Source organism: Gymnodraco acuticeps, unplaced genomic scaffold, assembly GCF_902827175.1.
Source record: "Gymnodraco acuticeps unplaced genomic scaffold, fGymAcu1.1, whole genome shotgun sequence".
Classification (NCBI taxonomy): Eukaryota; Metazoa; Chordata; class Actinopteri; order Perciformes; family Bathydraconidae; genus Gymnodraco; species Gymnodraco acuticeps.
Window position 1 is genome coordinate 349780 of NW_022990985.1, and position 27302 is coordinate 377081.

A 27302-nucleotide genomic window follows, 5' to 3' on the forward strand; every position below is an offset into this window, starting at 1 on the left:
TGGTGTATCAGTGCTGCAGCATTGTGTGATCTTCTGACTGTATGTGTACATCATCGGCTGGGGAGCAGAGGCCAGGACAGATGGATACATCTGAGGAAGGGTCTTTGATGTCTGCTGGCAACCACCCAACTTCCCTAACATCCTTCAGCTGGCACAGGGAGGAAGGGGAAGAGGAAAGGAAGAAATAGAAAGAAAGGAAGTCGAGCATTGCACAGTCTCCATGGCACTCCTGATGCTTTGAAAAAAAAAAGTGGAAGCTGTGGATGACTCGGAGAGAGAGGGGAATATGTGTGTGACCTGAGAGAGTTACAGCTGCTTTATGTCTCTCAGATACACTACGATGTCTTATGTTCTATAGATGGACTTTAAACGGAATGAGACAGAAACTAAGGAAGCCCTTAGAGCACAAATAATACATACTGTAAAGGTCAAACGTTATTCCACAATAGCATTTAGTAGCAAGTGTATTTTTTTACTTTTAAAATAGTTAGGGCAATGCATTTCCATTTGAACTTTAAGGTGCTTGCATACATAAAAGTTACATTGTTGTTTTCAACAGATTTGAATGTTGTCTCTTGCACACTGTGGCGGTACGACTGCAAACGAAGGCGTGTACTGCATATGCGAACAATTACAATGCAATTCGGATCTGAGGACGGCAGATAGCTTGCACATCTTCCGGCGCAAACTGAAAACTCATCTCTTTCGACTCCACTTCAAGCGTTAGAACTATTAACAAAGCACTTATATACTAATAAAGGACTGGCTTACCTAAAGCCAGTTGAGTAGCACTTGAAATGTTTGGCTCTATGAAACCTGATGTACTTATATGATTCTGTTTTCTTCAAGGTCGTGTCTTCCTGGTCGACTGCACTTATTGTAAGTCGCTTTGGATAAAAGCGTCAGCTAAATGCAATGTAATGTAATTGTAGAATTATGTTTTCATTTAAAGAGTTGAACTATGTCATCATTACAATTGGCCAACAATGCGTTACTGTATGTCCTGAATGTATCCAGAACTACAGATTCAAACCCGTCAATAACTCATAGTACGTACTTGAAAGGCAGGCGAGCAATTTAAATATGAGTGTAGTGACCACGATATCCATTTGTTTTGTGTCCTTTGTTTGTGATTCACTCGTGGGGCTGACCGACGAATGTAGTTTGAGAGAAAAAATATAAATGTCCGGATGCGATTGAAAAGTAAGATTCCAAAAAAGGCAAAAATAAATAAACGTTTTTAAACAAACTATTTGTCATATAAACTGATACTTCAATGTTAAAGCACAATAAAGAACCAAGCTGTGACGCTCCCAACCAGCAAGGTCTAAGAACGGTTTGCTTCAGTCAGCCGCACCAGTAGCAGCACCTCGACCTGCAGAGTAACGCACTCAAATAATAAATAATATACACCACAGAATCTCAGGCTCTGTACTCTGTAGATAAGATAATATAATCTCCTACAATGATTATGTATTATATGTAACAGTGTCCTTGCATTTGTCATAAATCTAAAATCCTTGTCTGGCCTGGAAGACGTCTAAGTGAGGTCATTCATCGCAGCAGGGTCTCAGACCTTTTCTTCGGCTAATTGCCTGAGCTGCTCAAAGAAACTGCCAAAACACATTCCTCCGATATCCATCTCCAAACTCGGCCAGCCGTGAGCGTGGAAACCCTCGAACAATCAATGATCCCCGTTATCAGCGCTCACACCTTTACTCCTCATACATTCCTTTCCTAACCGAGGCCAATCACAGCGCTGCACTTTATCCGCAACAGACGCTCCGTGGCTGCCTCCTCTTGCATTAACCCTTGAATGCATCAGTAGTCTTTAGTGTATAATAACTGGGAACCACCCAATGGAAGTGAAGCCAAATGTTGTGCAGTCATCCTGAATGATAACACACACACGGCCAAATGCCTTTATCCTCCCGTGATGAATTCATTTGGCTTACTTGTATTTATCTGACAGCGCCATTCGTCACATCGTATCACAGCACGGAAAAAATAGAAGCATCATACTTAATACATTTAGCCAATTAGGAACTGAAATCACCTTAGCTTGTTGTTTGCACTCAACTATTCTAACATATAAGGTGTTAGCATGACACGGCAACAACTCTCAAAACTAATTAACCCCAAATGCCGTGGCGAAACTTAACGGAAGAAATCCAGAAAACAATTTAGTGCGTCTAATTTCCATCCCTCCATATCTAATCCTTGATCTATAGCTCTGCAATCTACTTGTGCCTGTCATGGCATTCAAATATGTCAAATAATGTTCCTTCAAGTGGCGGCATGACGTAAAGGAAACAGCGTTATCTGTAATCTGGGTTTCAACAGATTTCAATGCCTCAGATAAAGATCAAGTGAACCCCCTTAATTAAATCCAGCCGGCTCCTGACTAACACTACTTTCATGTGCCATGATGTTGAAAATTGATTAAGGCGGACCATAATGAATCTTTCTGGCTGCAGTGTGGGTTTACATTAGACCAGAAAGGTGTGTGTGTGTGTGTGTGTGTGTGTGTGTGTGTGTGTGTGTGTGTGTGTGTGTGTGTGTGTGTGTGTGTGTGTGTGTGTGTGTGTGTGTGTGTGTGTGGTGAGGGAGCAGGGCCCTGTCTCTGATTAATCTCCATGGAAGTGTTAATTGAATTGTTCAAACTGCAGCCAATAATATCACATTGAATTCACACCGGGGGAAAGTGCAGATTGGTGCAATAATCACATTGTCCTGCAGCCAGGGGGGGGTCCATCATTTTCTGTCACGTACCATCAGTGGTAGAAAGTAATTAAGTACACATTTGAGGTACATGTACTTTACCTGAGTACTCTCTTTCTGTGCCAGTACTACCATCGTACTTTTGAATGTTGATACTACGAAATGTTGACACACAACACTTAGGAAGAACTTGTGTAATATGATGCCATCCAACATTATATTTAAAGGGGAGCTATCATGCAAAATGCACTTTTTGATGTCTTCTCTACATCAATGTGTCCCCGGTGTGTCGGAGAACTCACGCAGCGTCAGAAAATAAACCCCTCTCTCTTTTCCTCCGTACCCAAATCTCTAAAAACGGGGAACAACGGAGCTGATCCAGATTTGCGTCCGATATGACGTCATATCTGAAATGTGGACCCACGGCCCAATCAGAAACGTTGCTATCAGAAACAACACCCGACTGTTTTAGGACGTAATATGGTCGGTGTTTACATTAGCATCGCTAACACTCAGAGCTAACCTGTACTGGAGAGCATGTGTGTGAAGAAGCAGGAAGTAAAAAGGAACTCACCTTGTGGTATAACCGGCAAGAGAGAAAGCCTTTGAGCTCCAAGACTGTTTCAGAGAATCCTTGATAATCCATGATATGGCGTTTCATCACGGCAGCATTTAGTTTAGACAGTAGCTGCCGGGTCTCGCATGAGCTCAGACCCCTCCTCTTTAAAGCTTTATACCCGAATCAGCACTTTAGAAACAGGAAGTGAAATAGAGGGATATGAGGCGTGGCTAGAATGATCTGTTTGGTGTTTGGAGCAAAACACTTCGGACATGTTTTGTATATGATAGGTGACCTTTAAGTGCCTTTAAGTGCCTTTAAGTGCCTTTAAGTGCCTTTAAGTGCCTAACAAAGGAATAATTTGCAGCTATTTTGTTAACTGTTTAAGTCGTTTTTAGGTAAGAAACATTTCACGCATTCAGCTTCTCAAGATGTTCTGCTTTTCTTATGAGATATTTTAGATTTGATTAGAATCATTTTTACCCTTTTTCTCCTAATACTTTAAATACATTTTCCTGTTCACACGTAAGTACTATTCTCAATGCAATGCTTTTACTTGTACAGGAGTATTTGTTACAGTACAGTATTAGTACTTTATAAGGAGATAGGATCATGCTTTTTCTCGCAGGAAGATTGTAATATATATAACCACTCAGAAAGCTGTGAGTTCGGCCTGACAGCGTGAATAGAACCTCACCACCCTGTCTTAAACGCCCAATTTACATGTATTAGCAAGATGAGACTCTTTGCTCGGCACACTCACTTACACTTATCTTATGCTCGTTGAAATGGCTTTTTTTCTCCCGCATGCTGGATTAGAAAACCAGAGGAAAATGACTCTGCTGTTTACCTTAAGAGCTGAAGATGAAGAGTGCAGCTTTGATCCGTTAGCCTTCATAATAAGTCCTGTTTAAAGGCCCTTGGTAATTCTAACAAGAGGCATCAGTGAAGAAAGTTTCGGTAACACTTTATATTAAGGTACACAAATTAACTAGTTGCTAATTAACATGCATATTAGCAGTATATTGGCTCTTTATGAACCCTAACCCCAACCCGGGGAACCATAAAGATGACTGCTCCAATTGCAGAGCTCAAGATTGTGGACCCAGACACATTCGAGACCCTCAAGTTTGATCCTGCAATAGACACCCTGCTTTCATTTGCTAAGAAGTGTGCAACAAATGTTACAGTCGATAAAAAGGCCAAAATAGAGGACATGAAAGCCAAAGGCAAGCTTCTTGCTGATGAAGTATTAAAGGGCTGGTTTTATCGGTTTAGATAAGGTGTACTGGAAGAGTTGGTTATGAACAAGACTTCACTTTAAAATAGGGAACATGTTCTTAAATAGAAATACCTAATTAGAGTTAAACTACTAGCTTATTGGTTATGAACAAGACTTCACTTTAAAATAGGGAACATGTTCTTAAATAGAAATACCTAATTTTGAGTTAATTAGACACAATTCACACATGTAGTTTCATGTCTTGTTACATAAGAATAAATCATATTTGTTAAGTGTTATTATGGGAGAATTACTATTCTTGTGCTACTACTGCCTTATTAGGCCCATATTGAGCAGAGCATATTAAGACCCAAACTCATGTACAACAACTTCCTTACTTGCAATGAACTAATTAGAGGGTTATTGAGGAAAAACTCTCAACTAATGGCTTATTTCTTGTAGAATATGGTCATGTAGAATAAGGCATTAATAAGTGTTTTATAATGACTAATAAAGAGCCAATATACTGCTAATATGCATGTTAATTAGCAACTAGTTGATGGTTAATTTGTGTACCTTAATATAAAGTGTTACCAAAGTTTATTCTGCTCTGACTTTGTTTGGACGGTACATCGACTTGTCTTACGGGTAGAATCTGAAAATCGGGGGATTCACATGAACGAAAAGCAATTTTTGAAATACCTAAAAAGCAACACAGCGACGCGTTCACTTTTCAAAACAGCTGGCAAAAGTTGATAACAGCCATTTAGTACTTCAAAGTCCTTCTCTACGAACCATTCTTTCTAAGATCGGCAATTTGTTTCGAGAGCAAGCTGGAAATCGCCCATGGACATCGTCTTTGAAAATCAAATTTTGGATTCATGCAGCAGTTTGTTGTCATTGTGGGAAAACTCACTTGAGGGGAGAAACGCCCGATATGTGGCTCCGCTGTAAATGATTCTGCCGTCTTGGGATACACACACCTCGGGGAATAGCAGCCGAGCCACTTACTGCTTTAATTAAAGCGCTCAAATGGCAATGTTTATTTATGAGATTGATTTTTTTAAATGAAAGCTTGAGAATAGAAGATGTTCCATTTATAGAAGAGACTGCTTATGGACCTGCCGTTATAAGAACATAATACACAACACATCCCAGGATAAGCCGTTCAAACAGAAGCTGCTCTCGTGAACATTTCCCTCAGCATCGAAATCCCAACAAACAACTCAGCATCTGTGTAAAGTCAAATCAAATGGGTTTACCATATTAATATTTACTCTTCTTCTGCTGCGGTCTAAAGTGCACACAATGTAAATGTGGGCTCCAGAGAGTGCATGTTCTGCATTGTGGCTCTGTACAGTGGTGGAGACCAATTTGACTGGGGGGGCCACTGGGGGGCCAGTTATTTTCTGAGGGGGGCACAATAAATGCAGGACGAAAAAGAGAACTAGACAGTATGAAGTAATTGCGCATAAGAAAACAATGCAATCCAGTTATTGGTATTTGTTTCAGTACACTTATTTATTTCAGATAGATCTTATAGTTATTACTGTTAGCTTCAGCTTAAGTTATAGTGCACTGTTTGCACTAACACCATATTTATATAAAAATAAAGGCAATGAACAGTTACATCTCTACTTTACATAAGGGTGTCTGCACAATCTCACATTACAGCAACAAAATCCTGAGTACCAGAAAATATACATTAAAAAAATAAAAATAAATGTGTTCATTGTTAGGGGGGCCACAGGGGGGTCAGAGGTCAGTGTTAGGGGGGCATTGGACCCCCTGGCCCCCCCATAGAACCGCCCCTGGCTCTGTAGCACAAAAAGGCAAAGAGTTTAGAAAAGAAAGATGAACTTCTGATAAGATCTTGTACACTTTACTGAGCAGTAGAGGCAAATGAGCCCATGGGGTATCAACATACTCTGTGTTCTATTGCATATATTATTTTGAATGACCCATGAAATATGCGGCATTGTCTTACATCATCAAAAGTGCCAATAATATTCAGTTGTAGTGACATTAATAAGCTCTACATACAAACCCTGTTGGTCATTACCGTAAAGCACTATTCAGCTCATCGAAAGTGCAATGGCTCACATCGACATTATGTTAAATTAATTGCCAGCTCAGCATAAATACAAATGTGTTGAACAAATCAGCATTAAAAGCTGTGTACGCGGTCATTAAAAATACACTTTTTGCTTCTGTTTACGGTGATAAAAACACATCTCATCCAGTGTTTCTAATTGAAGAAAGTGCCAACGCTAAATAACTAATGATATTCCTATTACACTTTCAAACCTGCAAAGCCTTGTAGCTTAACATCAGCAGGGGTTGGGAATAATTAGTGTACAGCCGCAGGTAGCAGGGTAGAAATATGCAACACAGCAGCGTCAGTTGTTAACAATTAATCTGACAAGACGCTGCATTAACTTGATTGTGAGGAATCGTTACTTCTACTGGACGTTTAGGGCAATACTAACGTTAGAAAAGCACAAGCTTCATCCCGAAGACGGATAACCACCATTTCAAAATGACAGCTACTCTATCAAGAAGTGCCAATAGGTGTGATATTTTTAGTGTCGAGTATAATTGTCAGGTGATGTTTGTCCTCTCATGGAGCTAATTTGGCTCTTGACGCCTCTTCAAACATCAGTGTACATACAACTAATGTACTTATGTGCTTTTGGTTGGTGTAATTAAAGGAAATTATTGAGGATAACAACTTCAACAGATACAGATTCAAGAATAGACAATTGTAAAATGTGTTAGGGATTCATTTTGTCTTTACTCCTAGACATTTAACTTATTCTGTGTGTTGACATTTACGACCACCCCTGCTTCTAATCTCCCGTAAGGAATGTGTTAATGCAGTTGTATGTTGATACTAGGTTTTATGGCCTGACCTGGTGGGCACAGGGGGGTTTTACGACTGTGAGAACGCTGGTTTCTAAGCTCCACAGATGTGAGAGACATCTCCTGTGTCTGCAGATGTTTTACGCCCATCCCCAATATGTGGGTTGACTCTCTGTAAACTAGTTAAAGGGTCTATCGAGATGCGAGGCTGATCAGAATTGACATGGCAACCCACCCGTGCCGTCAGAACCTTTGACTGTGTGACTTGTGATGTGAATTTCTCCGGCCGATGCTTGTATTAAATCTCAGTGTTTGGCATCAGAACTCCTGCTCGTCCCGTGTCTCCTTCATGAGTCGGTGACTCCCACTGCGTTGCTACACAGAAGTTTCCTCCACAGAAGTTTCCTCCACAAAATGGACGGTGGTTTGTGAATTTAAAACGATCTTTTTTGCAGCCTATATTCTTCTCACTACAACGTTTCATTGTCCAAGTGCTTCTAAAACACAAACACTGTGGTTTGTCCTAATTGAAACGTGTGCATTCATTCATTCATTATTTGCTAAACGACTTTTTAAAAACCGTGATGCACGCTGTCTCTCGTTGGGATTCGGAGGCTTCGGTTTATGGCGTGCCATTTTCTCTCTCTCTCGTCTACAATCCATGAAATGAACAGAACGGCTCTGAAAATGAAAAGATTACCATAAAATTACATCCAAATAGTGCTGATTGCTTGATGAGCATCTGTGGTGCCAATTTCAAGCCCTCCAAAGCCATGTCATCTCCTCACTCTAATGTGCTTCATTAACTCGTCTCTGTGATAGTTCCCGCCATCGTTCGTTATAGAATGTCTGCTTTGATGTGGCTGTAAAGATGATGGATGAAGAAAGACATCCATTTTGCCCTGTAGGTGATGATTGGCTGTATTAGCAGCAGAGTGGTCTGCTAATGTAACCGTGATCCGATTGTCACGCTCACAATGGACTTGAAGTGCACACGGGGAGTTTGGGTCGAAAAGGGATCAGAGAGTACATTCTGCTTCGTCCCTTTACTCCCTATTTCGCATTGGATTACCACCAATCAATATTCAATTTATAGAGTTCAGTGTGCTTACGGTTTGTCTTTGATATTTCAAGTGCATATATGAGAGGAAAGGGGCAAAAAAGGTCAAAATAAATGTCACTTTTTGTGCGTTTATAGACTTAGACATACTTTATTGTCAAGACACAGAGTGTACTATTAAAACGGAATTTCGTTGTACTGGCTTACAGGAACAGGACAAGAAAAATATATGTACCGCTGACACAAATAACAGTACTTTGTGCAATACATAGTGTATGCAATGTCCATCCATCCATCCATCTTCTCCCGCTTATCCGTGGTCGGGTCGCGGGGGTAGCAGTTCCAGCAGAGAGCCTCAAACTTTCTTTTCCCTGGCGACATCAACCAGCTCTGACTGGGGGATCCCAAGGCGCTCCCAGGCCAGCGAAGAGATATAATCCCTCCACCTGGTCCTAGGTCTACCCCTTGGTCTCTTCCCAGCTGGACATGCCTGGAACACCTCCCTAGGGAGACGCCCAGATGGCATCCTAACTAGGTGCCCGAACCACCTCAACTGGCTCCTTTCGACGCGAAGGAGGAGGAGCAATGTGTGCAATGTACTATTTATATTGTTTACTAGCTGCTTCTTCAACACTAAGACTGTTACACCACTTCTATTAATGTTGTCATTACTGTACTTACTGCTAATATGTTGCTCCTTAAGATAATTAGATTGTATTCTTTAAACCTCTTTATTTAATAAGCCACTAATCATCACTGTTTGTCTGAACTTCCCTGTACGTTTAAAGGATTACTGAAAGGTCAAAAGACATTGCTTTAAAAGCCACTTCTCTAATTTGCATTCATTAATAACATTATCGAAACACTAGCAGTGATCTGGGTATAGAAACATTTCCTTCTGGTGCCTTTCACTGAAGCCAGCCTCACTGCCCTGCTACCAATACTTTATCCTTGTTACTTAATGTACTTTGGGAGGCAGCGACTTATTTATTATGTGGTTTTCTGCGGAGGATTGATTTGCTGCACCACACACCCATTTTCTACCCACACTCCTCGTGATTATGTTCCAGTTTGTTGTTCGGTTCAATAAATCCTTCTTTGCATTATAATTCTGCGTGTGGCCTCCGTGTTTGTCGTCAGCCTTGAGCCGGGCTAAGAGAAGAAGCTCCGTATGGACACTGCATGCTTGGAGGTGGAGGAGGATTCGGGGCTGAGCAGAGAAACTGAACGAGTGACAGGTGATAAAGACGAGTCTCCCTCGCTGCACACACACCTCTCTTCTTGCAGACAGATGCACGACTGAGCGTTGCAACACACACTTTTCCGTGTAACCTTCTCTTACACCTTCCTTCCGTTCCTCCCTTGCGATTAGCAGATGAGTGCATCGCCTGGTTCTATTTTAATTTTAAGGAAAGCGCGGTTTTCACAGTCCATCAATGTGCCCGCGGCTAATGAAGTCTCATGCCTATTGAAATCTGTTATGCGCGTTGCCTGGCGACTGAGAGACCACCACAAAGATCTGATTTTCAAAAGCGTAAAAAAAACGCCGACACCTCCGTTGGGTCTGCAGAATAATCTCTCAGTGCCACGCGGCGTGATAGACGTGACACCGAGGCACTAAAATCTGTGTTTGAAGCATTACATAAGATCCCTCACAGAGTTTATAACACATGGGGCAATTGATTAAAAGGGAATTATGAAAACACTTGCAGCTTCTAAGCATGACTTGAGATGGCGTCGCTGCGTGTGTTTAAGTGTCTGATTTACTCCCAGATATCATCTCTAATTTACAGCACTTGCTTCAAGGCTTTTTTATGGAGGTATTGATCGCGGCCAGCTGATATACAGTACAGTGGTCATCGCTGGCTATCAGCAGAGAAAAGGTCACTGTGGTCCATCAGCTGAGAGTCTGAGACACCCCGCTGATACATCAATGTGTTATAAACCACGGCTCTGCCAACGGTGAGAAAAGAGAAAATCTATCGATTTGAATCAGGACGGGTTTCAGGAGTTATGTCTGAGCGCTGTGGTATGAGAGGGAAGAGGAGGAATCCATACAGGCCGGCATCAAAGGCGTTTCTAGAGAATTATGTCGAAAGCAAAAGCAATGAATTGTTAAGATGTCTTCTCTGACTTCGAAAAGTATGAAATGCAACACGTACACGTATGATATTACAAGGTTGGAAATAAAGCGAGGACAAATACCGAATTCTGTAGGAGAATGGAGCTGAACCCTTTTCAACAAAAACCTCTGAATCAAGGAGATGCCCAGTCAGAATCCTTTCTCTCCTGCCTTGAACGTGATTAAAGCCGAGGTACAGTGCCTCTGAGCAGGAGGCAGAGACAAAGCAAGAAAAATGAACTCACAAAAGAAAGTGGTGACAGCTGCAGAGCCTCGGTGAGAGGATGTGTGCACGTGGGAGGCAGGGAATGGTGTGTAAATGAACTGCTGTATGCTTAATTAACACAGAATGCCTTTGTCCTCGGGCTCTGGCCATGTGTGGGTGTTCAGCTGAAAGTGCAGGGATGATTCATTAAGTAGCCCAAGTGAAAATGAGTCGAGAAATTGGTGCTGTTTTTGTTTCAGGGAGAGGAAGCTTCTCAGCGAAGGAGGAGCTCACCTCTAAGTGACTGAGACTAAAGGCCGGGCATTAACACCCTTAATTACACCATGGAAATGCAGTCATTGTGCGGTAAATAACAGAGGCAACAAGGTCAGTGTGTGTGTGTGTGGGTGAGAGGCTACAGTACGTGGGGGTTCCCATAAATCTCATTTCCTTTCAATTATGCACACACATTAAGGCAGGGGTGATAAAAACCCAGTTGAATGTGAAATGATGAGCGGACCATTAGGAGGTCCGTGTTATACGACGGTCTGCGGGGGATATGAAACCACACGGTTGCGATCCAGCAAATAGACTCATCCCATTCAGAGCCCATTCACGCCGAGGCTTATCCGTCTATTTACAGCGTGTCAAACGCCTGGAGGCACTTTGCTTTCCCTGTGATGGGCTGGTTGGTTGGAGAGTGGATGATACAGAAGTTTGACAGATGCAAGAGGAAGATTGATGCGACTTGAAAGCCGCTTTGGAAGCTGTGTATTGAGTGGGTGGTAGCACTAGTTACATCTCTGAAGTCATGCAGCGAGTGCAGGTGGAAGACTGTGGAGAACGGTGGTGTGAAAGGATCATTCTGGATCTTGCATCGCCGACTGAACGTACTGTACTTTCAGTCGAAACTCGATGTTTAATGCAGGAATTAACTCATGATTGTCCACACTTTGACAGATACACATGAAAACGGCCCTAATATGCGTTTCATACACGTATAAACCCTGAAAACACGCTTTTAAAACTGACATTAACAAAAAACCTGGAAAGATTAGCCACTATTGACTGCTAGAACATATTTCAAAATACTAACTTTTTCCAAGATATAATGCAACCACAATCAAACGATGTTACGGCTAATCTTCCAATCAGCCTGCTGGGACCTATTTTCAGAGTTATCTGACAGTAAAAATAATAACATTGCACTCACTAAAGCACTTCCTGATATCTGGGAACAATCCAATATCGCCGTTAGAGAATATAAGTGCCTCTTTTAGCCTTCATGTTGCAGCTCTGTGAGATCTGCTGCCTTGGAGAGTTTAATGTTATTATAGGCAATGCATTTGATGGCCAAAAACTGCGAGAGTGAAGTCCCAGTTGTAATAAACTTAAGTTATCCTTTAAAGCCTCTGGAACATATTTGATGGTAACCCCATTCCTCATTGGAAGAAACTGATTGAGAAAATGTGTTTTTGGGCACTTGAAGTTGGAGTCAAGCCTGAGTGAGAGAAAGCGACCTGACGTTATTTAAATCCCGATTGATTGCATTACAAAGCCATCTATCTACATAGGTAAAGGCACAACTAATCATTCAACATTGTGTTCACATCCACACACTAACCTTCTCCTATAGAGCTGCCGCAGGTTCTCTGGCCAGATTGATCTGTGAGTGCGGGCTACATCTATTCACTGAATAAGTGCTAGGACAAGCTGTTCTTTCAGGGGCCATTCGGGCAACAATAGGCCTCTAATAGATCCAGTTTGTCTCAGTTAAGAACAACAGCCTCCCACCTCTTTCTACCAACACACACACACACACACACACACACACACACACACTTTCGCTCTCAATTGCTGTGCCCTTTCTGCAGAAAATAAGAGGCTAATTCAGTCGACAACACTCTGAATCCTTGCAACAAGTGTCCCAACGACCCTGACTTCTGACCTTCCTGTGCAGCTGGCAAAAAGGAAAGAAGATTATTTCCATTATTATATTTGTGCAAACACAAACGGGGACTTCAAGTGAATGCTAATGCTGCTCTGAGTCTGCTAGGCGTGTACATGTGGGATTCTACGTCAGTATTGTGTTACAGCTGGTGCTAAAAATACATGTGCAGGTTCATTTAAAACATAGATTACATGCAGGCAGTGCTTTCTTATTAAAAACGACTTTAAGTGGCTTAAAAGACAACACTTCAATCATATGTAATGGTAACATTTGTAAAGTGCTAGGTAGCAATCTGTGACAGTGCTTCGTAGTGGACGTGTACAATATGCTAATAAACTAGCATTTACTGGGAGGCGTGTGGCGCAGTGGAATCGTGCGTAGGTGTTCGGATCAGGGCGGTTCAAACCCCACTGCAGTCAGCATGTCCCTGAGACACTTCACCCCTAAGTGCTCCTGTGGGGATTGTCCACAGCAGTGGTTCCCATCCTGGGGGGCGCCAAAGATCGCAGGGGGGGCGCCAGGCCTCAGATGATTTGAGGCCAAATATCTAGATTTTTTAAATTTTGTTTTACATATTGTAAGGCAATACATGATTGTCACTAAAAGCCTTGTCTCTACATTACAATAAAATATAAAAAATAATTTATTAATTAACTTTAACAAAAATTCAAGTTAGTATTAAAGGCATAAAAAGAAAGAAATGTATAATTCTTTCTATAGAAATGTTTCTTCTGCCCGTAAAGTGTCCAAACCAGGCTTTTCTGGATAAGCGCATGTTTAAAACACAGTCATTGTCCATGCCGGCTTCAGTTGGATTATTTGTCACAGTTGCTCCGATCAGATCGGTCTCCTCCATTTTGTAGATTATTTACGACTTTTGAATCCACATAAACACATCGGCAAAATCCGGCTTACTTTGAGCATGTGTTTTAAACAGTTTAATCCCTTTGTGAATTGTTTCCACTTCCGCCGTCCTTTAATTTCTTCATACAGCGGGAATCCAAATGAATGAATGCTGAGTCCAATAACCATCAAAGTCGCTCCAACAGTGCTCCTTCATTACGCTTTCATCCTCCTTTAACAACATACATCATTCATCCAGTTTGTGACAGAAGTTGTAGCATTTTGAGACTTTTAAACTTGAATTACCGCTGTTGAGCCCCCCCCCCCTTGTGTGTGTGTGTGTGTGTGTGTGTGTGGGTTGGGGGGGCGCAACTTCCAACAGGAGTCATTTGGGGGGGCTCTAGGGAAAAAAGGTTGGGAACCCCTGGTCCACAGTGTTGAGTATGTAAATCGCTTTGGATAAAAGCGTCTAACAAGTAATTGAATTGACTGGATTTGCATTAAAACAAGTGCTTTAATGGAAAATATAACAATAATTTCCGTGTCCGTGGGTAGAGCAGTGACTAGAAAAAGGTGTACTTGTTTACAGTATTACTTTAAAGGCTGACATTTGACTGTATTTGCTTAAATCAAGGGCGCTAGTAGACACACACACACACACACTTTAAATGGATACCGCAGTCGACAGGCGAGCATGAAAAGGCCAATATCCGCAGCTCTAATTATGATTAAGTGCATATATATATAAATATAACATCACCATATTTTCAAGTTATGTTTACAGTGGGCTTCCTGTAATGTCGCACATTATTGATCACAAAGTCTCCGAGGCTAACGGGATGGCTTCAGACAGGAAGTGGCACTCGCATGCTGTGACTCACAAACAGAATAATGGAGTATCACATATGTTGGAAAACACTAATTGACAGAAGATGCCGTGTATTTTTCAGGCAGATTGTTCTCAGCTAAAAGTAGGACGCAGCAGCAGGGAAATGTAGACAAACAAAGCAATTACATGACTCACTACAGATATAGAGTCGGTTCAGATTTAAAAAAGTGGTAACACTTTACAATAAGGTACACAAAATGTGCTTAGTTACTGCTTAGTTACTGCTTAGTTACTGCTTAGTTACTGCTTAGTTACTGCTTAGTTACTGCTTAGTTACTGCTTAGTTACTGCTTAGTTACTGCTTAGTTACTGCTTAGTTACTGCTTAGTTACTGCTTAGTTACTGCTTAGTTACTGCTTAGTTACTGCTTAGTTACTGAGGAACTACTAGATAGTTAATGATCAGTTCCTCAGTGACTGCGATTGAGGAACTGATGCTTAGTTACTGGTCAACAGACTGGGGGGTACTGTATTAAAAAAGTACCAAGAAGATTGACATTATCATATTAAAAAAAGTGTTTTCTGTTTTATTCCAGTGTTTTAAACAACTATCTAAAACCACCACCAAGTAGATGCAGAGGCTGCCTAGTGTTTACTCACGGGTCACTGATGGTGCCTTTAATGGTATCGGCCGTGCCTTTTAGATCTTTTGATCTACTGAAGAACAAATCGATGTCTCCATAAGCTTTATTGGAAGAGCTCCCGCTGCCTTCATCCACTTTTAGTCGATACGCTAACAAAAACACGATCGTCGAGCTCAGGTGTCGACCACATACATACTAGGGATGCCAGTGATTATTCGATTATTCGTTACAGTCTCCATAATCGAATATTATTTTTAAAAATCGATTTTATTTATATATTTTTTTATTATTATTTATGTTTTTATTTATTTTTTCTGGCTTAGTTTCAACCAAAATATAGACTAATGCTAATAATAGTAATAGTATTAATAATTGGGGGTCGGTCGAATAATCGATTATTATTCGCCAGGGCTGCCGAATAATCGATTTTGATCATGGTCAGTTTCTGGCAACCCTAATACATACTGATGGATCCACGAGAGGCCGGTCCCTCGGGGTGATTTGGGCAACCAATCACGATCCAAGTTGTTGACGTGCATACAGCAGCAGGTTGTCATTACCTCACCTTTCTACTCCCACCTTCTACCGGCACATAGACCCGAGCTTAGCGGCCACTCAACACCACCACGTTGTGTTTGTAGCTATTTCCATTATTTTCTGCACCTCTGAAATAGAGCCATTTTCTCTGTGGGCCGTGATTGCTTTTTAGTCGACAGCCGTTGCTTTTTAAATGAAAATCAACTCGGAGACTGCTTCTGAAATTCCTCTTCAAACAATTGACTGTCTTTGCTTTCATGTCAATGTTAGTTTCGCTTGTGTAGCCGAATCCTTGCTGGTGCAAATAATGTTCGACATTAAAAACGTCTATAAAAATAAACTCTACGGATGAGATTTGTTGTAAATCCATCGCAGGATTATATACTACGACGAAAGCATGAAATATGCATGTATGGAGTCTCAACAAGTCGATTTCCTCTCTGAAATGAAATGAAAGTCAAACAACATGTTGGTAAACACGGAAATTCATTAAAAAACTTGCTTATTCTACGCTTTGGGAAATGGGGGACGAAGCTACATGCAATTTGCAGTTAATGGACTAAAACATGTGGAACTGCTGCCATGTTGCTTTTGACAAAATGTGCACACAGACTGAAGAGCCCGCTGTTCAGAACCAAACCCCAGCACGTTGGAGGACGAACTCTCCCGCTGCCTTATCATTGAACTCGCTGTACTATCACTGACTCCGTAAGGCAAGCATCCCCCAAACACCGGAGCAGCGGGAAAGTGTCGGTGAAGGCCAGCGAAGAAAGACCAGAGTATTTTAACGCAGCATCACACACACACACACACACACACACAACACACAACACACACACACACACACACCACACACACACACACACAACACATCACACACATACACACACACACACAACACACACACACACACACACACAATCAACACACAACACACACACACACACACACACACACACACACACACACACACACACACACACACACACACACACACACACACACACACACACACACACACACACACACACACACACACACACACACACACACACACACACACACACACACACACACACACACACACACACACACACACACACACACACACACACACACACACACCACTTCACCTCCTCGCTGCTACACACCACTGTCAACATGCCATTAACTTTTAACACACATCTCCTCAGTGTCAAACGAACAAAAGCAATATGTCCGCGTATCTTCGGTTGCGTTACAGAAGGATAATTGCTCGAGGGAAAGATGGTAGGATGACAACCAGCCCATTGAGAGCCCATTACATTGTAATCCTGAATGTGGGCTCTGACATCTACCAGCGTACATGGGTGGAAAGGAACAAAGGACAATGCGCCTTGTAATCCCGTTAAAGGATTAAAGCCTCGGGCACACACACACCAAAAAGACAGCCACAGTTTGTTTGGGAGCATCCCTCTGACTTACCCGCGTTCATTAACCCCTTACACCGAGGCTTAATACTGTTACAAGAACAACTGTAAAGTCCTCCGACCTTAAAGCGACCTCTGTTCACAACCTGAGCACGGAGCAGCCGCTTTCAGAGAGCTGACCGAGGAACACTTTTTTAAAGAGCTTTTCTCATCTCCAACATGACTCGTGTCTAACAGGATAAACACACACACACACACACACACACACACACACACACACACACACACACACACACACACACACACACACACCACACACACACACACACACACACACACACACACACACACACACACACACACACACCACACACACACACACACACACACACACACACACACACACACACACACACACACACACACTTTTTCTCGAGGTTTTTAATCACATTTGAGGCGGATTTCACACCAATAGCAAGCAGACAATAATGATAGACTGTATATACTTGCAGGTTGTTGTCCTCCCGAAAACAAACAAAACCACTTCCCTGCAGAAGAGCTTTAAGCCACTCTCCTTGCGATATCGTCAGATTGATTGTCAGGATGTACGGGAGGAAAAACTAGGCAGGATCAATTCCTTAATCCATACGCAGCTTTGTGAGGCGCTAAGGATCGACTTAATGCAAATAACAAAGCAGAGGAGAGCTGTCGGCGCCCGAGGCGACAGAAAATCATACTTTACAACAAGGTTCTGTCCAAAGGAGTGTATAGTGGTGTGGTTTGTGACTTAGGCCCAATCCCAAACCGCCCCCTACACACTACCCCTACCACTCCGTTTGCGCGGAGGGTCCGCCACATTAAGTGCTGTTCCAAAGCAACGAGTGTGGAGCGGTGTGGAGGGGGAGTGGCCTATCAAGACCTCAAACAGCGAGTCTGCAGCGGTGCTGACTTGAGACCGGTCTCTACCCGACCGGAGTCACGCTGTGTGTGTCCGTCAGGAAACACGCTGTTAACAAGTAGTTCCAGCAAACATCCACTGATAAACTACGATGTTAACGACCTCATGATGACCTCATGTGTTTTAACTTACCTGTGTTTAGTCTAGACAAAGGTAAATGTGTGCATTTTATTATAAAGTTGTGTATATTTACAGACCGTTGCAAAAACTAAGAAGCTTATAAACATCAGGTTTAAAACTAAAACACAAAGAAAGATGTTTGGAGTTTTATTTGAGTTATTAATTTACATGTTTTGTCTAAGAGATGCTGATTTGAAACCGTTGTTACATACAGTTACGGCACTTCCTGTTCCTCCCGGAGAGAGGATAGGCCGTCCCAAAGCTTGCTGCTGTGTTTACTCCCTCTGACAGGAGGGAGCCTCGTGTGTCACTCCACGGAGTTCACTCCGTCACGGAGGGGGAGTGTGTAGGGCGTGGTTTGGGATTGGGCCTTAGAAACACTTCTGAAGCTTCCACTTGAACTAAATACGTCTCCCAACATCGCCAAAACACTGCTTCAGATGCAGTATTCAATACCTTAAAGCAATGCACTGCAACTCTTCCTGACTTTGTGAATGCAGACTCAAGTGCGGTGGGTAAATCAGAGTTATTCATGATCTCAATATGTTAAAGCAGGCAGCGTATCAATGCAGCCAAGAGCAGAACACACTATGAATTATTAAACGGCTGTTTAGCCTTCATGTAGCCCTAATTCTGCTTTGCTAGTTACTGAGGAGTGGACAGTTATTCGGGTCAGTGCAGACATCCCTTTCTGGCTCGTCTTCATGACTGTTTTTCAGGTCGAATTGTGAGTTAGAAGCTATTGCTTTTAATATCAGCCAAATCATATGTTGTTGACTTGTTTGAGTCCTTTGTGGTTATATCTAACAAAAAAAAGACCATTTCTAGAAAAAACTGCAAAAATCAACAAGCAAATGCTGCAAAATGCACCCGATATAACATTACACATAAGATCCAGCAATAAAAGCACAACCCAATCTGTTGAAACTTAAATTGAGCAGATAAATATGTAATCAATTGACATTATTTCAACCAGCAGCAGCAGCAGCAGTGCTAATAGATTCTCAGGGGTCTTACCTATAGATGTCAGCAGAAATGGAGCATCCCCATTGGCCAAGAGAAGTCATGTGAGGAGATCCAATTGGTCACAGAGAAAGCATGGAGGGGAGAAAGAGAGAAAAGGAAAAGCTTATTAGCAAATTATTGATTATTTAGTGTCGAACAAATGTCAAAACTAATTGTGCTCTGATCGCTTGCATACTTACATATAATAATAATGAAGGTGAACATTAACATAGGTGAACGCAGCAATGGTACACAGTGATGGCTGACATCAACAAAATACTGCGAGAAATAATATCAAATCATAGTTTAGTAGACAAGTTTAGGTTGCGGCTAAAAGTAGTTTCTTCCCGGTGAAGTAGTATGGCAATATTTGGAACCAGTCTATAATAAACATAGAGATTGAGAAGCTTTGGAGTAATTTAAAAATATAAGTACTGCCACTGACAGAAGCCATATTACTCAGAGCATATTCAGTTTACCATCTTCTGTAAGTAAGTAAACGCATCATTAAATCAGCTTAAATGTGGCTTCACTCTCACTCACACCACTACAGTCAAACGAAGTTCACTTCAGAGACGTCTGCAGAGTCCATTTCAAAAAGTCTGTTTACTGCCTCAACGCAGCATGCACAAGCCCCAGTAAGTCTTCCGCTATGACACATATTCCCCCAAAAAGCTTGATTGGAGGATCTATTCTAAAATCATTTCTGAAAAGAACATCTCGTCTGAATTATCGCGCCGAGGCCTCGCGTCTCGTTTTCCTCTCCATCGCCATTATTTCACCGAGCTGTGCTTAAGTGTCCTCATAACCACATCAATCACGGGGGAAAGAATTCAACATTACTCTCCAATAACCGCAAAGTAGACATCGAACACGGGTTGTTGAGGGACGGACGTTATTACATTGTGTCCCGTGGGTCGGGGAAATTCAAACCTCGAGAGTTTATACCTGCTCCATCACAGTGGCTTTCTAATGTCACAGCTGATGTTGGATTATCCCCTTAACAAGAGAGATGGCAGAAGTACACACATCCTTTCCTCAAGTAGAAGTACACACATCCTTTCCTCAAGTAGAAGTACACACATCCTTTCCTCAAGTAGAAGTACAGATACTCGTGTTTAAAAATACTCAGGTGAAAGTAGAAGTACTGACTAAACTTCTTTACTCAAGTTAAAGTAAAGAACTTTGAAATGTACTTCAGTAGAAAGTACCCATAACTAGCAGCTGCTTTAAAGAGTACCTGACCTCCCTTTATATTAATAGAACAATAATGTCATTGTTAGCTAATGAATGTTTCCATGCTGAACAACGGCAACATGACAACGTTTCCATTGGTCCCTCTTCTTTAGAGAAGACCAGGAAATGATGGATACACGGATCGTGTTCAAATCAATAGGCACGCAATGACTCTAAAGAATAATGATCACGCATCAAACACACATTCAGACTAAAGGAACCAGCTGTTTGGAAAATGAGAGAAGAAGAAAGTACAGGTATTTGGGTTCAACATGTAAGAAGTAGAAAGTACAGGTATTTGGGTTCAACATGTGAGAAGTAGAAAGTACAGGTATTTGAGTTCAACATGTAAGAAGTAGAAAGTACAGGTATTTGAGTTCAACATGTGAGAAGTAGAAAGTACAGGTATTTGAGTTCAACATGTAAGAAGTAGAAAGTACAGGTATTTGAGTTCAACATGTAAGAAGTAGAAAGTACAGGTATTTGTGTTCAACATGTAAGAAGTAGAAAGTACAGGTATTTGAGTTCAACATGTAAGAAGTAGGAAGTACAGGTATTTGAGTTCAACATGTAAGAAGTAGAAAGTACAGGTATTTGAGTTCAACATGTGAGAAGTAGAAAGTACAGGTATTTGAGTTCAACATGTAAGAAGTAGAAAGTACAGGTATTTGTGTTCAACATGTAAGAAGTAGAAAGTACAGGTATTTGTGTTCAACATGTAAGAAGTAGAAAGTACAGGTATTTGAGTTCAACATGTGAGAAGTAGAAAGTACAGGTATTAGTGTTCAATATGTAAGAAGTAGAAAGTACAGGTATTTGGGTTCAACATGTAAGAAGTAGAAAGTAAAGGTATTTGTGTTCAACATGTAAGAAGTAGAAAGTACAGGTATTTGGGTTCAACATGTAAGAAGTAGAAAGTTCAGGTATTTGAGTTCAACATGTAAGAAGTAGAAAGTAAAGGTATTTGTGTTCAACATGTAAGAAGTAGAAAGTAAAGGTATTTGTGTTCAACATGTAAGAAGTAGAAAGTACAAGTATTTGAGTTCAACATGTAAGAAGTAGAAAGTAAAGGTATTTGTGTTCAACATGTAAGAAGTAGAAAGTACAGGTATTTGGGTTCAACATGAGAGAAGTAGAAAGTTCAGGTATTTGAGTTCAACATCTAAGAAGTAGAAAGTACAGGTATTTGAGTTCAACATGTAAGAAGTAGAAAGTAAAGGTATTTGTGTTCAACATGTAAGAAGTAGAAAGTACAAGTATTTGAGTTCAACATGTAAGAAGTAGAAAGTACAAGTATTTGAGTTCAACATGTAAGAAGTAGAAAGTACAAGTATTTGAGTTCAACATGTAAGAAGTAGAAAGTACAGGTATTTGAGTTCAACATGTAAGAAGTAGAAAGTACAAGTATTTGAGTTCAACATGTAAGAAGTAGAAAGTACAAGTATTTGAGTTCAACATGTAAGAAGTAGAAAGTACAGGTATTTGAGTTCAACATGTAAGAAGTAGAAAGTACAGGTATTTGAGTTCAACATGTGAGAAGTAGAAAGTACAGGTATTTGAGTTCAACATGTAAGAAGTAGAAAGTACAGGTATTTGAGTTCAACATGTAAGAAGTAGAAAGTACAGGTATTTGAGTTCAACATGTAAGAAGTAGAAAGTACAGGTATTTGTGTTCAACATGTAAGAAGTAGAAAGTACAGGTATTTGTGTTCAACATGTAAGAAGTAAAAGTCATCAGAAAAATAAGTAGTGGAGTAAAGTACTGATACCAGAAACATGTACTTAAGTACAGTAACGAAGTATTTGTACTCTGATACTTCCCACCACTGCTTAACATAAATCCAAGAAATGTCTGCATCACACGCTTTTTATTTCAATCCACGACTACATTAATGAGGGAAAATGTATATATATATATATCCTTTATTTAACCAGGTAAAAGTCTCACTGAGATTAAAATTTAGAATAGAATACTTTATTGTCATTACACAATGAGATGAGTAGAGCTACTCCTTTTTTTAAGGTGCCATACAAAAATACAAAAGAAGAGACGTACAACATTCAGGAGAACAAGCATTCATACTCCAAAATGCAGATAAAGTTAAAGTGCAGGATTATATGTTTTCAAGAGCGAGAGGGCAGCATGAACAATGTTACAATAAATGAACACAAAACAATACGGGCAGACGGTCGTAAAACACTAATGAAACGGCACATTAACCAGTCAATATGCAAATTACATCAACTGTTATAAAACATTAAAAAACGACTTTAAGTCATGATGGGATATAAGAGCAGTCACATCGACCTTTCCTTGTTCTCTATTCCTTTAACATGGACTTGAACTCCCCCATAGTGATTACACCTGACCGCTCCTCCTGTGCATTACTCCAGGCAGAAAGGGGGCAGGATATTTTCAAAATGTGACTGAATTTGAATTATTCCAAGTATGTTCAAATGTTAAAACAAAAAGTGTGAAGTGTGGTGAAACTGCAAGACTACATTAAACCAAAGACTACAAGACATACTTTGGACCGAAGTGCACACGAATCCCTGCACATATATAATGCCGTGTGAATGACTCAATTTGTGCAAAGTTATGCACATAGTAAATCATGAAGAGACCCTCTCTCCCCTCCCGTCTCATTTAGCTTTTCTCTGACGTGCAACCCCACATATGCCAGCCCGACTCAACTTCCCCCTAATTTAAACATCCAATTATCTTTATGAACACACAGGCCAACCCAGTTTGTGATAAGAAAGCACATTACATAAGGGTTTGCGATTGGTTTGCAATCTTATTCTGGACTTCTTGTGCGATTTTGTATTAAAAATTGAGCATTTCTTGACAATTTAATGACGTCTGGGCTCATCACCATGTTGTGATTTGATCAGAAGCTCCTGCACAGATGCTAACGGGACTTTGTGGGGAATTCTTTATGTTATGCTGTTTCCAAAGACTCATTATGTAGTCTACTGTATGGTCATAATATGTTGTCAACTGGGCCAGAGTTTAGGATACACATTGTGATTTAATTGATCAGATATGGCATGTCTTCATCCCTGTATTGCACAACATAAAATGTTTGTTGCAAATGCATCTGCTTTGTAAAGGTTTTAAAGGTCCTGGTCATACATGCCAACCTTCCCGATTTTCGCGGGAGACTCCCGATTTCATTGCCCTCTCCCGGTTTCCTCCCGGGGTCATATTTCTCCCGCATTTCTGACAAAATTGGATTTACTCACGACTGTTTCCACTCGGACTTTAATACAGCTACACCATTGTTTGGTTTCCATGGTAGCGCGTCTCTGTAGTAGCGCGTGCAACTGAAAGTCTGAGGAAGATAAGTCACAGAAAACTGAACAAGAATCGACAAAACTCCCCTCTGCTCACTCCTTTCCTTATAACACAGGTCCAGCCCACACACATGCTCCATCAAGACAGTGCACTTACAACTACAATAATATGGTTTTGAAATGCTCCCGATTTCTGAGGTCTCAAGGTTGGCAAGTATGGGTCCTACAGATGTACACAATAGGTTTTTAGAGTAGGTTAAGACGGTGCATAGAAGTAGATTATCATTTGAACACGTATGGAACAAATGAACAAGCTGTTTAACACCGTAATAACTTCCTCATCCCCTCAGAAACAGCTGGAGACCCCGGCAGCTCCTCCACTATTGTGTCACACACTGTAACAAATGATGCCACCTTCCTGACAGGATAAAGTTGAGGATGTAAGCCCTTCTTCAAAGCGCCATGTAAGGGATGCAAGCTTTACATTCTGCTAATCTGACCTGGGAGCTTCCGCGTTAGCAACTAGCTCTAATGCTAATCCTCTCACTGAGCTGCGATCAGAGACACAGGACGGGAGGCTGAACCGCGGAGAAAAGGGACTTGTTGTTGTCGTCTGAAAGCAAAGTCAAATATCCCTTCTATTCTCTTCTAAATATGGACATTTCTTGCACTTAATTCAGACTGGTTATAGCACTCTTGTCACAGCTGACATACCGAGACTTCCTGCTAATTGATCAGTGTTGAAAAGCCACCGTTGGATGTATTGACCTTAAAGCCTACACTTTCTATACATGAAGAATTGATTCCTGATAGGCTTCCTGTCCACCTAGGTTGTTCCAGAAATGACACTCATCGGGTCGGAGTCTGAAGGAAAACACATCTTCTTATAATCTTAATATTTGTAGATGAGGGTTAGGAGATAAGGAGATGAATAGCATAAAGAAAGGAAACAGCTGTTAATGCTTCAGCCAAACGTTATGTAGTTCATATCTGAGATAAGGAAGAGAATATGAAATATCCACATTTTTCAATTATGAAAAGTGACAAAAGTGAAATAAGGTGAGCAATACAACGAGAGAAAGATAATACAGGCAAACACATTAGCTTATTACCCCCAAACTATTCTCTTGAAAGGTTACACAAAGGAATCTAATTGAATATCTCAAAAAAAGAGTCAACACTTTTTATCAGCAGCTTCGACTGAAGGACATGAAACGTCCCCGCAGTGACGCCGACATGTTCCAACCGTCGATCTGTGTGTAATCCCTGTGTCATGGTAAACTCTGCTCACCAAGGCAGTGGTGTCGCTGCCGGCTCGATCTTCACACAGGAATGTTTTATCATTTCAAAGAGGCTTTAAGACCTGTAACGTTTCATTGAAGCACTCTGGATGACCTCAATTCGTGAGGAGTTTGGGTTCCTTAATTTACTGTAAACGCCTACGGTCATAGTGGTTAGGATCCTCACAACTCCCTCTATTGCGCACACACACACACACACACACACACACACACACACACACACACACACACACACACACACACACACACACACCACACACACACACACACACACACACACACACACACACACACACACACACACACACACACACACACACACACACACACACACACACACACACACACACACACACACGGAGACGAAGAGCTTATGTTGGCCAGCATTTGCTTCAAACATTCATCCGCAATCATAGTGAACGATGTGGCTGTGGTGACAACCTGCAGAGACATGAAAGACGGTGATGGTGCAGGGCTCAGCTAAGGATTAATTCTCTCACACACACACACACACACACACACACACACACAGACAACCACCCACAAGTGCACAAGCGCCTACACTCCTTGAATATTAACATTGTGCTGGATGCCAGATGCATCAAACTTAAAAGGCCGGTAAAGCAGGTGCACACACACTAAAAATAGAAAGTCTTTCGACGTGTGTGTTTCTGGTGCTCTCCATGTTTGGAGTATAGACAGGAAAGCTAATAACAGTTAATGAGAGAGCATTTAGCCGCTGGGTCGTCCAGGGCTGGGGATGTGTGACACCCGATGAAATTGCAGAGGACAGATGGGTGTTCGACGCAAACGAGGGGGTGTGAAGTGTGAAATGGATAACTCGATACATGAACCACATCCAACAGTGTGTGTTCTGCGCGGTGGAGGCTGCAGAACTTAAGCAGCCTGAATGTTACATATGGGAGTGAAAGGATACACCAACATTGAGCACTTAGATAAAGTGTCAGTGACCTCTGTGGCCTTTTTTACCTCCCATGAGGATAGTCATGTGACATCATGGGGAAAAGTCACCTGCATCGTGTCCCTTTTTCACCTTGATCCACAACGTAGCATTCACTCCCCTGCATAGAAATCATTGCATGAAAGCTTCGTAGTCAAGCTAATTGTGTTTTTTTACAATAAGGGGCTAATGTTAGCATGCTTGGCTAACTAGATCCCTGCAGAGGTGACCTTTTCGAGGCAACATACATCATAATATGAGCCGGTCATTTGATATAAATCCCTTGTAAGGCTCGACAAATTCACTGCGTCGGAGCAGCGACTAACCGCTAAGATTGCCGTATGTCGTTAGCTCCTTATTCCAGGAAGCTTGCAAGCCAAGAGAAAGTTGTTTTCATGAACACAATGTAGTTCAGAAACACGGAGCTCTCAACCTATCGTATACAACCGGCTACTTCCTTCTAAAAATGTCAGTTTCCGCATTAGTTTTTCTTGTGTCTGAAAGGAAGGATTGTTACAAAGGATTTCAAACCTTCCACCAGATGTGACAGGTGTAGAGAATGTTAATTGCTTAAATGTTAAATTGACTGCTTTCCATATCCACCTGCCTATTGCCCGTTCAAAAGCACATTCATACATTTCACTGCCATGAATATGCCAACCTGCATCAGGAGCATTTAGCGTTTAGCTAGACAGCTTTTGGACCCTGGAAGTGAACCAGGAACCTTGTGATTACCCCTATAGCAATATTGAACATCTGATTGTCCATGTGTCTTCATCCAGGTTTAATCCGTCACCCTTCTGCAGCATGTCAACAATCCCTCCTGATCTGCCATGTCCTGTTTCCTCCACAGTCTCTGCATGCTCGGTGCTTTTCTGAGCAGGTGCTGCACCTTCACTTCCCTTCCCATGGCGTTCCCATTACAAACAGCCAATGACATTTCCCTTAGCACAGGCCTGGCATTTAGTTTGATAGATTTATTGACATTCGTGGTTAGATTCCTTCCTCTCTACCCACCTGCTGTGGGGCTTCTGAGCAGGTCTGACCCCATTCCCAATCCTCCACTGCGACATATTCCACGCACCTTCGATTGGATTGTGCGAGCGTGTGTGTGTGTTTTGATAAACAGCTGAGAAGCGGGAAAGCTCACAGGCAGGTCTGCACATTAGCATGCAGAAAAGACTGTGTGTGTGTGTGTGTGTGTGTGTGTGTGTGTGTGTGTGTGTGTGTGTGTGTGTGTGTGTGTGTGTGTGTGTGTGTGTGTGTGTGTGTGTGTGCCTGCATGCATACTGAGCTGTTGCCGCTGTGTGTAGGCTTACAAATACTTCAGAAGCAATGGACTCCTAATTACGGCGTATTTTGATTATCGTGAAAGCATGGAGTCATCATGGAAGTTGTATATCAGGGAGAGGGCCAGCTCGAATAGTAATAAGCCGTGAATCTAATGGCCTCTGAAGAGAC